Source organism: Cherax quadricarinatus, chromosome 20 (genome assembly GCF_038502225.1).
Source record: "Cherax quadricarinatus isolate ZL_2023a chromosome 20, ASM3850222v1, whole genome shotgun sequence".
NCBI classification, from domain to species: domain Eukaryota; kingdom Metazoa; phylum Arthropoda; class Malacostraca; order Decapoda; family Parastacidae; genus Cherax; species Cherax quadricarinatus.
Window position 1 is genome coordinate 33314451 of NC_091311.1, and position 13245 is coordinate 33327695.

Below are 13245 nucleotides of genomic sequence, written 5' to 3' on the forward strand. Positions count from 1 at the left end.
CTGTTATAATGATGCACACTGCTGGTGGTTTATATTTCATCTGTGTAATATAGATGCCCTGGAGACTACACAACTTTATGTGAACTTTAAGGCTTTTTCTAGAGCAGATATGAACACACTTCGGTTAGCCCCACACAGGAGCTAGTCGTACCCGCGGCCCGGGCTCAGACCGGGATGCGCAGTATGTTATACAAATGAAGAATTCAGCTCCATGGAGCTGAACTCTGGCCACCTCAAATACTTTTTCTCCAAGGTTGATGGACTGATTGCATCATCTTTCTTGCATTACTACTTTTCCCTCTATATCTGACTGAAGTCTACTGTGTAGGTGAAAAGTTTCATGAATAAAGATACCCACCTGTTGCACATGTCTTCATCTTCAACTTGTCGGTATTTTATACTATTTTCAACAAAGCTAAGTGTGTAGTGGATGCAGCAGTAGAAGCTTGTAAGGCTCATCTCTTAATTATTAGAAACAATGAAAATGTCGAATTGTGTCAGTGCCAAACATTTAACAGGTTGCCTTTTCACACTCACATGACAGAAGGGTAACACCTTCCTACATGGTTAATGTCTACCAACCTTTTGGCTAGTATTAACCTTCCTAAGCTAAGATCTTGGAGAAGCAACTAGGCATGCAGTCATTCCTCCGCCAGATGTCTTGCTACACTCACACTCACTGGTGCCCTGAATAACCATCTTTACACGAGTAGATTAAACGATGAAGCAGCAAGATTTTTTACTTGACTGTAAGTTCTCAGGCAGGTTAAAATAAAACACCAACTCGTCGTGTAACATAGGATGAATAACCAGAGAGGATGAGATAGCTGAGAGATTAAATCAACATGAGATAAAAGGAGATAGTAGACTAGGATGATGTACCCGAGACCAGTGGAATCAGACCCCCCTCCCCAGCAGCGAAAGGCAGAGAGAATCTTCACAAAGAAGTGAAGAAACCTCTCAAAGTGCGAGATAAAACTGATGCAGTGCTGCATGAGAAATCTGTGGATAGTGAAAGAAGGATCAGCTGGGAGGCTGCGAAGTGCAGTGATGAGCACGGTGTCAGGTGCGCGTGAGCCCTCAACAATCAGTACTACTGCCAATACTCTTTGTAATTTGACTGTCTCTTTGTTAATAATTTGACACTGATGACAGGAATAAAATGTGTGTGTATGTGTGCTCGATTTTAAATAATTATTTTCTCTCGGTTTTTACACAGGAAGACACTAATAATATTCCAGTAATTAATTTTTATAGTGGGCCAGAAGATGATAAATTATGTAACATCACAGTCACTAGTGAAATGGTTGTGAAGCAGATAGACCGACTGAAGCAAAATAAGTCACCGGGTCCTGATGAGGTTTTTTCAAGGGTTCTTAAAGAATGCAAAATGGAACTCTGTGAACCATTAACTAATATTCTTAATTTATCTCTTCAAACAGGTGTAGTGTCTGATATGTGGAAGATGGCTAATGTAATTCCTATTTTTAAAACAGGGGACAAGTCGTTATCGTCAAATTACCGCCCAATAAGCCTGACCTCAATTGTAGGCAAATTACTAGTCAATTATAGCTGAGATTATAAGAAGCCATCTCGATAAGCATAGCTTGATTAATGATACTCAGCATGGATTCACAAGAGGCCGGTCTTGTCTAACTAATTTATTAACTTTCTTCAGTAAAGCTTTTGAGGCTGTTGACCATGATAAAGAATTTGATATTATTTACTTAGATTTTAGTAAGGCTTTTGATAGAGTTCCGCACCAAAGACTGTTAAAGAAATTGGCAGCTCATGGCATTGGGGGAAGGGTGCTCTCGTGGATCGAGTCATAGCTCACAGACAGGAAGAAGAGTAAATGGTATGGTGATACCGACAAGATGTGGAAAAAGGCACTTATGTACAGTTCAGGAGGGGTAGTTATTGGCTTCTTTCTGAGAGCCTACAGAATTTCCAGTCCGCAGTTCCTCGAAGAAGAATGTACATCACCAACTCTTTTAGTTCACTACACTTTCCCCTACACTTCATACGTGACTGCAGGAAACGTGCAACACGTATCCTCAGCAAGACCAACACCTGGAAATATAAACACAAATGCAGTATAATGTGATCCTTTATTGACAACGTTTCACCCACACAGTGGGCTTTTTCAAGTCACACACGGATCTACCTGGGGTTGGAAGGTACGAGAGTATTTATAGGCATGTTCAGAATGTTGAGGTCAGGTGGAGAATGCTGCATCTGATGATCTACCGGGTGGGGTTATAAAGTCTTGGGTAGCTTGGCAGGGGTATTGGACAAGTTGTGAGTAGACCTTCTGCAGTGTTCTATGTTCTTATGTGGGATAGCGATGAAGAAGTTTCTTGGCGAGTGGTTCAGCTATGTTATAGAAGCCATTGTTCTGGTTGAAATTGTTGGTTGTAGAGATGAGCGATGATTCCAGGATTCTTCTGTATTGAGTGTTGTCTTCTGTGGCTATAAGTCTTGAGTTTCTGTAGTTAATTAAATGGTTGTGTGAATTGCGATGTTGTACACAGGCATTCCTTGTATCGTCAGTCCTGCTTGCATATTGGTGTTCTGAAATACGTGTTTGGAGGTCTCTTGATGTTTCGCCCACATATAATTTGTTGCAGTCATTACAAGGGATTATGTATACCCCTGCAGAGGATGGAGGCTTGTCCTGTCTACTACTGGTGATGTCCTTGATGGTCGTGGTTGTGGAGGTAGATACTTGGAATGATGTTTTCGCAAAGATGTTGGAAACATGTTTGGCAATGGAGTTGGTTAGGAGGACTATGTATCTCTTCTCAGCAGTGTCTTCTCTGGGTGTGTTGAAGATGTTTAATGCCCGCCGTCTGCAGTCTCTGATGAAGTGACGAGGAGACTGCAGACGGCGGGCATTAAACATCTTCAACACACCCAGAGAAGACATTGAACAAATGTGACACGACCTATGACTGCTGCACCTCTCCTGCCATACGGTTTATAAGCTGCTTCTCCGCTGATATGCCGTATTCTATTCAAGATTGATGGACTGAACACATTGACTCAAGGTTGAGGGACTGATTACCTCATTCTCCTCCTGTTCTTCAAGTTTCTCCTACGTATGGACTGATGAAGCCACTGTGTGGCGAAACGTTTCCTCAATAAAGATACCCAAGAGTTGCACATGTGTCTAATTTATCAACATTCCTGGTTCTTACCTGGTTCGACACCCTCAGTACTTTATTAATGTCTCCCTTGTTTATGTCCGTCATCCACTTATACACTTCAATGATATCTCCCCTCATTCTACGCCTCTCCAGAGAGTGGAGATTTAAGGCTTTAAGTCTATCTTCATACGGGAGGTTCCTTACACAGTAAATCATTTTAGTCATTCTTCTCTGTATGTTCTCTAATGAGTCTATGTCCATCCTGTAGTAAGGGGACCAAAACTGAGCAGCATAATCTAAATGAGGCCTCACTAGTGATTGAACATTAAAATGGTATAAAATACCGACAGGTTGTTAGGTAAGACACATATGCAACAGTTAGGTATCTTTATTTCGAAACGTTTCGCCTACACAGTAGGCTTCTTCAGTCGAGTACAGAAAAGTTGATAGAAGCAGAAGATACTTGAAGACGATGTAATCAGTCCATCACCCTTAAAGTTTTGAGGTGGTCAGTCTCTCAGTCTGGAGAAGAGCATTGTTCCATAGAATGAAACAATATGGAGATGAAGTGACAGGATGGAGCCTTATATAGCGCCAAGAGGTGAGACGTAGGTCACTAGAAGAGGTAAGAACTCAGATGTTGGGAGGTCAGGTCCCTCTCAAATCCATCCATATTGTTTCATTCTATGGAACAATGCTCTTCTCCAGACTGAGGGACTGACCACCTCAAAACTTTAAGGGTGATGGACTGATTACATCGTCTTCAAGTATCTTCTGCTTCTATCAACTTTTCTGTACTCGACTGAAGAAGCCTACTGTGTGAACATCAAAATGGTATACAATACCGACAGGTTGTTAGGTAAGACACATATGCAACAGTTAGACAACTTTATTCCGAAACGTTTCGCCTACACAGTAGGCTTCTTCAGTCGAATACAGAAAGTAGGCAGGAACAGTAGAGATGTGAAGACGATGTAATCAGTCCATCACCCTTAAAGTCGTAGAATTTGAGGTTGTCAGTCCCTCGGCCTGGAGAAGTTCAGTTCCATAGTCAGATAGTTCCTGACTATGGAACTGAACTTCTCCAGGCCGAGGGACTGACAACCTCAAATTCTACGACTTTAAGGGTGATGGACTGATTACATCGTCTTCACATCTCTACTGTTCCTGCCTACTTTCTGTATTCGACTGAAGAAGCCTACTGTGTAGGCGAAACGTTTCGGAATAAAGTTGTCTAACTGTTGCATATGTGTCTTACCTAACAAGCCTACTGTGTAGGCGAAACGTTTCGAAATAAAGATACCTAACTGTTGCGTATGTGTCTTACCTAACTCACTAGTGATGTATAGAGCTGTAAAATAACTTTTGGACTTCTGTTACTTATACTTCTTGAGATAAATCCAAGTAATCTGTTGGCCTTGTTGCGCACACTAAGGCACTGCTGTCTTGGCTTTAGATTTCTGCTTACCATGACTCCCAAGTCTTTTTCACATTCTGTATGACCAAGCTCTACTTCACCTAGATTATAGCTTCGAGGGTTATTTTCATTACCAAGGGCAAGTACCTTACACTTATCCACATTAAACTTCATCTGCCATTTTTCAGACCAAGACATTAATTTGTTCAAATCGTCCTGGAGTTCATTGATATCCTCCTCAGAGTGAATTATACGGCCTATCTTTGTATCATCAGCAAACTTACTCATGTCACTAGTAATCCCTTCATCAAGGTCATTAATGTAAATTATGAACAGGAGAGGGCCTAAAACTGATCCTTGTGGAACGCCACTAGTGACTAATCCCCATTCAGATTTCACTCCATTAATGGTAACTCTCTGCTTTCTATTGGTAAGCCATGCCTCAATCCATGCTAGAACTTTGGTTTAGAAAGACACGTAAGCAAACACTATAACATATTTATTAGAAAACGTTTCAGTCCTGGGACCTTGATCACTTCTAACGTTAGAGACACTTCTAACGTTAGAAGTGATCAAGGTCCCAGGACCGAAACGTTTTCTAATAAATATGTTATAGTGTTTGCTTACGTGTCTTTCTAAACCAACTTGATAAATTAGACACATGTGCAACTCTTGGGTATCTTTATTGAGGAAACGTTTCGCCACACAGTGGCTTCATCAGTCGATACGTAGGAGAAACTTGAAGAACAGGAGGAGAATGAGGTAATCAGTCCCTCATTCCCTCAGTCCCTCATTCTCCTCCTGTTCAAGTTTCTCCTACGTATGGACTGATGAAGCCACTGTGTGGCGAAACGTTTCCTCAATAAAGATACCCAAGAGTTGCACATGTGTCTAATTTATCAACATGTCGGTTCTCTGAACCATTCATCTACTAAACCAACTTGTCGGTATTTATTACCAAGGTTTATACCATGCTAGAACTTTACCTCCTATACCATGAGCTGCCACTTTTCTTAGAGTCTCTTGTGAGGTACTCTGTCGAAGGCTTTACTAAAATCCAAATAAACAATATCATATTCCTTATCACTGTCAACTGCCTCAAATGTTCTATTGAAGAACGTCAGTAAGTTTGTCAGGCAGGAACGACCTCTCGTGAATCCATGCTGAGATTCATTTATCAAGTTATGCTCTTCAAGGTGACTTCTGATAATGTCAGCTATAATTGATTCTAATAACTTGCCCACTATAGATGTCAGGCTTATTGAACGGTAATTTGAAGGAGTGGACTTATCCCCTGATTTGAATATAGGAACCACATTAGCCATCTTCCACAACTCTGGCACAACACTGGTAAGGATGGACGCATTGAATACACTCGTTAATGGCTGACTAAGCTCTATCTTGCATTCCTTAAGTACCCTTGAAAACAACTCATCGGGTCCCGGGGACTTATTTTGTTTCAGTTTGTCTATCTGTTTAATAACCATGCAAGGTTCTGAACCTCGGGAGTGTCCATAACCATAGCACTTATAAGTTAAATAATGTACAACTGATGAATGGTTTGAAAAACCGACAAGTTGAAGATTGAGACACTTATGCAGCATATGGGAATCTTTATTCAGGAAACGTTTCGCCACACAGTGGCTTCATCAGTCCAATACAAAGAGGAAGGCGTAAGGAGAGGAGGAGTTTGAGGTAATCAGTCCCTCAGCCTGGAGTCGATGTGTTCAGTCCATCAGTCTTGTAGAATGTACAGCATAGGGACGTAGACGTGGCTTATATACTGTAGTGAGGTGAGGTGAAGCAGGCGGAGGTGGGGTCATAGTGGTACCATCCACTAGTCGAAGTAGGTCTTCGTCTACGGCCCTATGCTGTACATTCTACAAGATTGATGGACTGAACACATCGACTCCAGGCTGAAGGACTGATTACCTCAAACTCCTCCTCTCCTTACGCCTTTACATACATGTCATTGATACTGGTCTGTAGTTCAATACTGTCTGTCTCGTTTCTTAAAAACTGGGACTACATTTGCTATCTTTCGCACCTCTGGCAGATGCATTGTTACGCTCCAAGTTTTATTTCAAGCCAGATAGTATACTTCTGGTTAGGGCATAACAATTATGGTCAGAAAGTTTGGGGTGTAAATACTCTTCAATAAATCATATTTTAATGAAGTATATATATATATGTCGTGCCGAATAGGCAGAACTTGCGATCTTGGCTTAAATAGCAACGTTCATCTTGCCATATAGGACAAGCGAAAATTTGTGTAATGCAATAATTTCGCCAAAATCATTCTGAGCCTAACGAAAAAAAATATATTTCACGGTGTTTGTTCAGTATTAAATTATTGTAAACAAATCTAAAATATATTTAGTTGGGTTAGGCTAAAATAAATTGTTCTTGTTATAATAAGGTTAAGTAAGTTTTCTAAGATTCTTTTGGAGCAAATTTAAATTTTTTTACATTAACATTAATAAAAAATATCTTTAAACGTATAACAGAAAATTTCAGAAAGGACTTAATTTTAAATGAGTTCTTGCTAATTGACCAGTTTTACATATTCTGCACGATATATATATATATATATATATCGTGCAGAATATGTAAAACTGGTCAATTAGCAAGAACTCATTTAAAATTAAGTCCTTTCTGAAATTTTTTCTTGTACGATTAAAGATATATTTTTTTCATTAATGTTAATGTAAAAATTTTTAATTTTGCACCAAAAGAATCTTATAAAACTTACCTAACCTTATTACAACAAGAGCAATTTATTTTAGCCTAACCCAACTAAATATATTTTAAATACGTTTACAATAATTTAGCACTAAACAAACACAATCAAATATAATTTTTTCGTTAGGTTCAGAATAATTTTGGCGAAATTATTGCATACACAAATTTTCACTTGTCCTATATGGCAAGATTAGCGTTGCTATTTAAGCCAAGATCGCAAGTTTTGCCTATTCGGCACGACATATGTATATATATATGTATATATATATATGTATATATATATATGTATATATATATATGTATATATATATATGTATATATATATATGTATATATATATATGTATATATATATGTGTATATATATATATGTATATATATATGTGTATATATATATATGTATATATATATGTATATATATATATGTATATATATATATGTATATATATATATGTATATATATATATGTATATATATATATATGTATATATATATATATGTATATATATATATATGTATATATATATATATGTATATATATATATGTATATATATATGTATATGTATATATATATATGTATATATATATATGTCGTGCCGAATAGGCAGAACTTGCGATCTTGGCTTAAATAGCAACGCTCATCTTGCCATATAGGACAAGTGAAAATTTGTGTATGCAATAATTTCGCCAAAATCATTCTGAACCTAACGAAAAAAATATATTTCACTGTGTTTGTTTAGTATTAAATTATTGTAAACAAATCTAAAATATATTTAGTTAGGTTAGGCTAAAATAAATTGTTCTTGTTATAATAAGGTTAGGTAAGTTTTCTAAGATTCTTTTGGTGCAAAATTAAAATTCTTTACAATATCATTAATTAAAAAAAATATATCTTTAAACGTATAAGAGAAAATTTTAGAAAGGACTTAATTTTAAATGAGTTCTTGCTAATTGACCAGTTTTACATATTCGGCACGACATATATATATATGTATATATATATGTATATGTATATATATATGTATATGTATATATATATATGTATATGTATATATATATATATATATATATATATATAATGTTTATGTATATATATATATATATATATATATATATATGTTTTTGTATATATATATATATATATATATATATATATATATATATATATATATTATATATATATATATATTATATATATATTGATCTCTGGCTGAAGGAAACTCGAACCTACGAACCTTGTGACAAGGTACGCAGTGCTTTACCAATCTACCCATACTGGAGAATATTGTCCAGTGTGGGTAGATTGGTAAAGCACTGCGTACCTTGTCCTAAGGTTCGTAGGTTCGAGTCTCCTTCAGCCAGAGATCAGTGTTTGTGTATATTTCGCCTGCTCTCGCGAATTCCTTGCATATATATATATATATATATATATATATATATATATATATATATATATATATATATATATATATATATATATATATATATATATATAATCATACAACTTAAGGCAAATAATTATAATATACAAATATGACGTATATTGGTTAAGAACACTTGTGTTTGTTCTATATTATCAGAATAATATATAAACCTTAAAATACATGGTTGGGAAGAGACCATGGATATAACATATGTGCAGAGATTACGTCAGAATATAATATCTAATTTCCAATTTGGGATCAGTCAGATTATTTTAACAACAGAATAAGCCAAGGCAAATAAACCATACCCCCGGCCGGGATTGAACCCGCGGTCATAGTCTCAAAACTTTATTTGCAATCGTGTCATTACGATTTCTTGAGTCATGTTGACGGCAGTGAAGGGACTTGAGCTAGAGTTCGTCACGGCCACGCTAGCTGGAGATTCGTCTGTAAAAACTTGCATTTGTGGTCACAGAGGTGCCTGTGCTAACTTTCCTATGGTGTAGAAATATACCTAGTTGGATGAATCTTATTGTGGCTAGCTGGTCTAGTGGCTAACGCGACGGGCTGGAGTTTTGAGACTCTATGACCGCGGGTTCAATCCCGGCCGGGGGTATGGTTTATTTGCAATCGTGTCATTACGATTTCTTGAGTCATGTTGACGGCAGTGAAGGGACTTGAGCTAGAGTTCGTCACGGCCACGCTAGCTGGAGATTCGTCTGTAAAAACTTGCATTTGTGGTCACAGAGGTGCCTGTGCTAACTTTCCTATGGTGTAGAAATATACCTAGTTGGATGAATCTTATTGTGGCTAGCTGGTCTAGTGGCTAACGCGACGGGCTGGAGTTTTGAGACTCTATGACCGCGGGTTCAATCCCGGCCGGGGGTATGGTTTATTTGCAATCGTGTCATTACGATTTCTTGAGTCAGCCAAGGCAAGATAACCGACCACTGTCAGTTTACCAGAAAGGAGCAGCTGTGTTGATTCGTTGGCTGGTAGCTTCTCACTCTTCTCCCTCAACCTTGAGCGTACAGGTCAGGTGGGTCACGTGAAGTGACTAACCAACATTTAGTAGAGCATTTGAACAAAGGTGGGGATGAGGTGGAAGAGGGGGTGTGAGTATAACCACCGAAAACCAAACATTAACCTTACACTGGCACACAGACCGATTGTTACTTTACGTGGTCACATAAATAAATAATACGCCTTAATAATACAAGGAAGTTCATTTCCAATTTAGCTATTAAAGGAAAGGACCACAATGTAATATTAAAGAAAGGGTAACAATAAGGGCTATGTAGTAGAGGTGTAACAATTGTTTCGATACTGTTGATTGTTGCTAGTGGCACAGTGTCCCTGCTCCCTCTCTCAGGACCCACGAAGACATTATCTGGTCCCACAGCCTTCGAGGTATCTAATTTGCTTAGCAGTTTCTTCACCTTCCAGTGTGTGTGTGCATTGTATTCAACACTTGCTGGTGCACTCTTCTGCCTTGGTTTGCTGGAAGCCTTTGTCTTCCCTGAGAATATCTCCTGAAATCTCATGCCGAGCGTGTGTGTCTGTGTGCCTGTTCTCGAAGATTTTGATTGCGGGGTCGATACTCTGTCCCTATCCCCGCCTCCTAGACTGCTTGATTGGCATCACTGGTTTCTGGCCTCTTGGGTTTTATTGTATTGCTACTGGGAGTGTCTGAAGTCCCTCGACCTGCATTCCTTAGAACATAGGCGAGATGCAGGATAATGTACACCTGGAAGATTCAGGAGAGTTTGATCCCTGATCTTCACAATGAAATTACTGCAAATGAACACGAGGCTTTGTAGACGGTGCAAGATACTACTTGTGTAAAGCAGGTAAGCGATGAGTACACTGAGCGAGAATTCAACAAGTGTAAAGTAATCACGACTCCTCAACATCCTTCTTGCATGAGGGAGGATTACCAACAAACTCCTAGTTGTCTCAAAGAAGGAATCGACAATTTCTTTAAATCTATTCTTAATCAGCTGGTTGGTAGTGCAAACGTTGGGCTGTGGTCACCAACAGTCTGATGTATCAGGCCAGCAGGAAGGAGGCCTGATTTGGGACCGGGCCGTGGGGGCGGTGACCTCCAGAAGAGATTACAGGTAATCACTGCCTCATTCACTTGTATCTCATTGATGTTGATCCTGTACCTGTCTGCCCTACCAATTCCTCTTAGGATTTTATATATAGTAATCATTATCCCCCTTGTCCTAAAAGTTTAGTTCCTTAAACTTCTCTTATTATCCATTTCTGATTGCAAATCTTTGGACCACTTCAAGTTTCTGCACTTGCTTGACCAGTTGTAGGTTCAATACTGGGTATGTGTACTCGATGATTAGCCCAACATAAGTTGTATAAAGAGTTCTGAAAGATTTTGTTAGCTCATAAATGCTGTTTTGAGGTTTGCTGACCTTGGTGTTATATTTACCCCATGTCCTTTCACTAAAATCTGCAGCTTCGCTCTGCCCACACTTTACTCCAAAATGCATGACCTTGCATTGTTTGGACTGAACTTGAGAAGCCACTTGTTCTGTCACATATGCAGTCTTGCCAAAATCTCTTTGGAGTTTGTGTAATTATTCTCGCTAGTTTCACATCAACAAATAGTCATACAGGACGTATCCCCTCTGCTAGGTCATTCACATATATTAAGAACTGTAGTGGTTCTCTCAGTATCAGTAGTATATGACTCATACCAACCATTACTGATTCATTGCTTCTCTTCGTGATCACTGACCATTACCAAGTCATTCTGCTGACCATAGCATGATGTTTGAATGCCGCTTGCCCTCCAGGCACGGTACACCAGTTTTAGTCGAGACATAAGAGAGTAGGCAGGTCAGGCTAGATGAAGTCAGGCGTTTGTTGAATTTGTTGAACAAACGTCATTAAGCCATTGCCTTACCAGGTGAGAAGATGGGTATAATGAACTTATTGTCCCATCATATCCCACTAGAACCTGGTACCAGACCTATTTATATCCCTGCATACAGAATGCCTTATTCACAAGTTGCTGTTGCAGAAGAATTGATCAGTCAGATACTTGATGATAGAGTTACCGCACCTAGTAATTCACCCTAGAATGCGCCCTTGATTCTAGTACCTAAGAAGGACAGTACTTGGCACCCAGTGATCGACTTTAGGAAGTTAAATGCAAAAACTATTCCAGATTGCTTCCCACTTCCTGTACTTGGTGACCTTTTACGTAGCATTGGAGATAGTTTTTTTTGACCCTGGACTTTGGCAAGTCCCTCTTCACGAGGACAGCCAAGAGCTAACTGGATTTTCTACTCCTACAGGTCATTATCATTTCCTCCGTATGGCCTTTGGTTTACGATCTTTGCCTGTTACATTCTCGAGGCTAATGACTAATATCTTTAGAGTCCTCATAGGTAATGCACTTATGGTGTACTTAGATGACATAATTGTCATGTCTGAAGATGTGGATATGCACTTGAAAAGACTTGATGTGGTACATGGTAAGCTTGAAGAAGCCAATTTAAAGATCAAACTGTCTAAATGCCAATTTTTCAGATCAGAAATCAAGTTTCTTGGCCACATAGTCACTCAGAGGGGTTACAACTGACCAAAGTAAAGTAACTGTAATATTAAATTTTCCATCTCCCAAAACTGCTGATGCTGTAAGATCCTCTGTGGGCCTAGCAGATTTTTATAGATCTGTCATTGCCAATTTTTCTTCCATAGCAGCTCCTCTGAGTTGCTTAAGATGCTCCTTTCATTTGGACCTTCCATCAAGAAAGAGCATTCCAAACTCTCAAAAAAAGCTAACATCTGCTCCAATTTTGAAATTTCCAGATATTTGTAAACCTTTCTATCTGACAACTGATGCTAGTTCAATTGGCGTAGGTGCTGTACTAGCTCAGAAGAGTGATACCAAGTACAACACGATTGCATTTGCTTGCCGAGTCCTTATGAAGGCTGAATGTAATTATACAGTAACTGAGCAAGAAGCCTTAGCAATAGTATAGTCTTTAAGCACTTCAGAGACATTATATATCAGTACTCTGTTCATGTCTTGACAGACCATGCTCCAATGATACCTTTATTCCAGAACAAACAACCTATTGAAAGGTTAGCCAGATGGTCTTTGACTCTCCAAGAGTTCAAACGTACCTTTGAACACTTACCTGGCAAGTCAAATGTAGTCGCAGATGCTTTATCACGACATGTTAGCATAGTAACTGCAAACTCTCCATTTAGTGCAGAGGACGTAAAGAATTCTCAAAGAACAGATCCCATGTGGTCTGGTGTGATTCGATTCCTGCTCCAGGAAGATCTTATTTTGACTGTGAAGCCACCAGCACCCACCAGTGACTTTGTCATGAACCAAGAATTACTGTGTCACACAGGCGAGCTGAGCGCTCCTATCAGACGAGTATACCAGTTAGTAATTCCACAGTCACTAGTGAATGTAGCTTACAGGTAGTTCATGATGTACCAGGAGTTGCACACCCTGGTATGGATTGTTCAGTAAA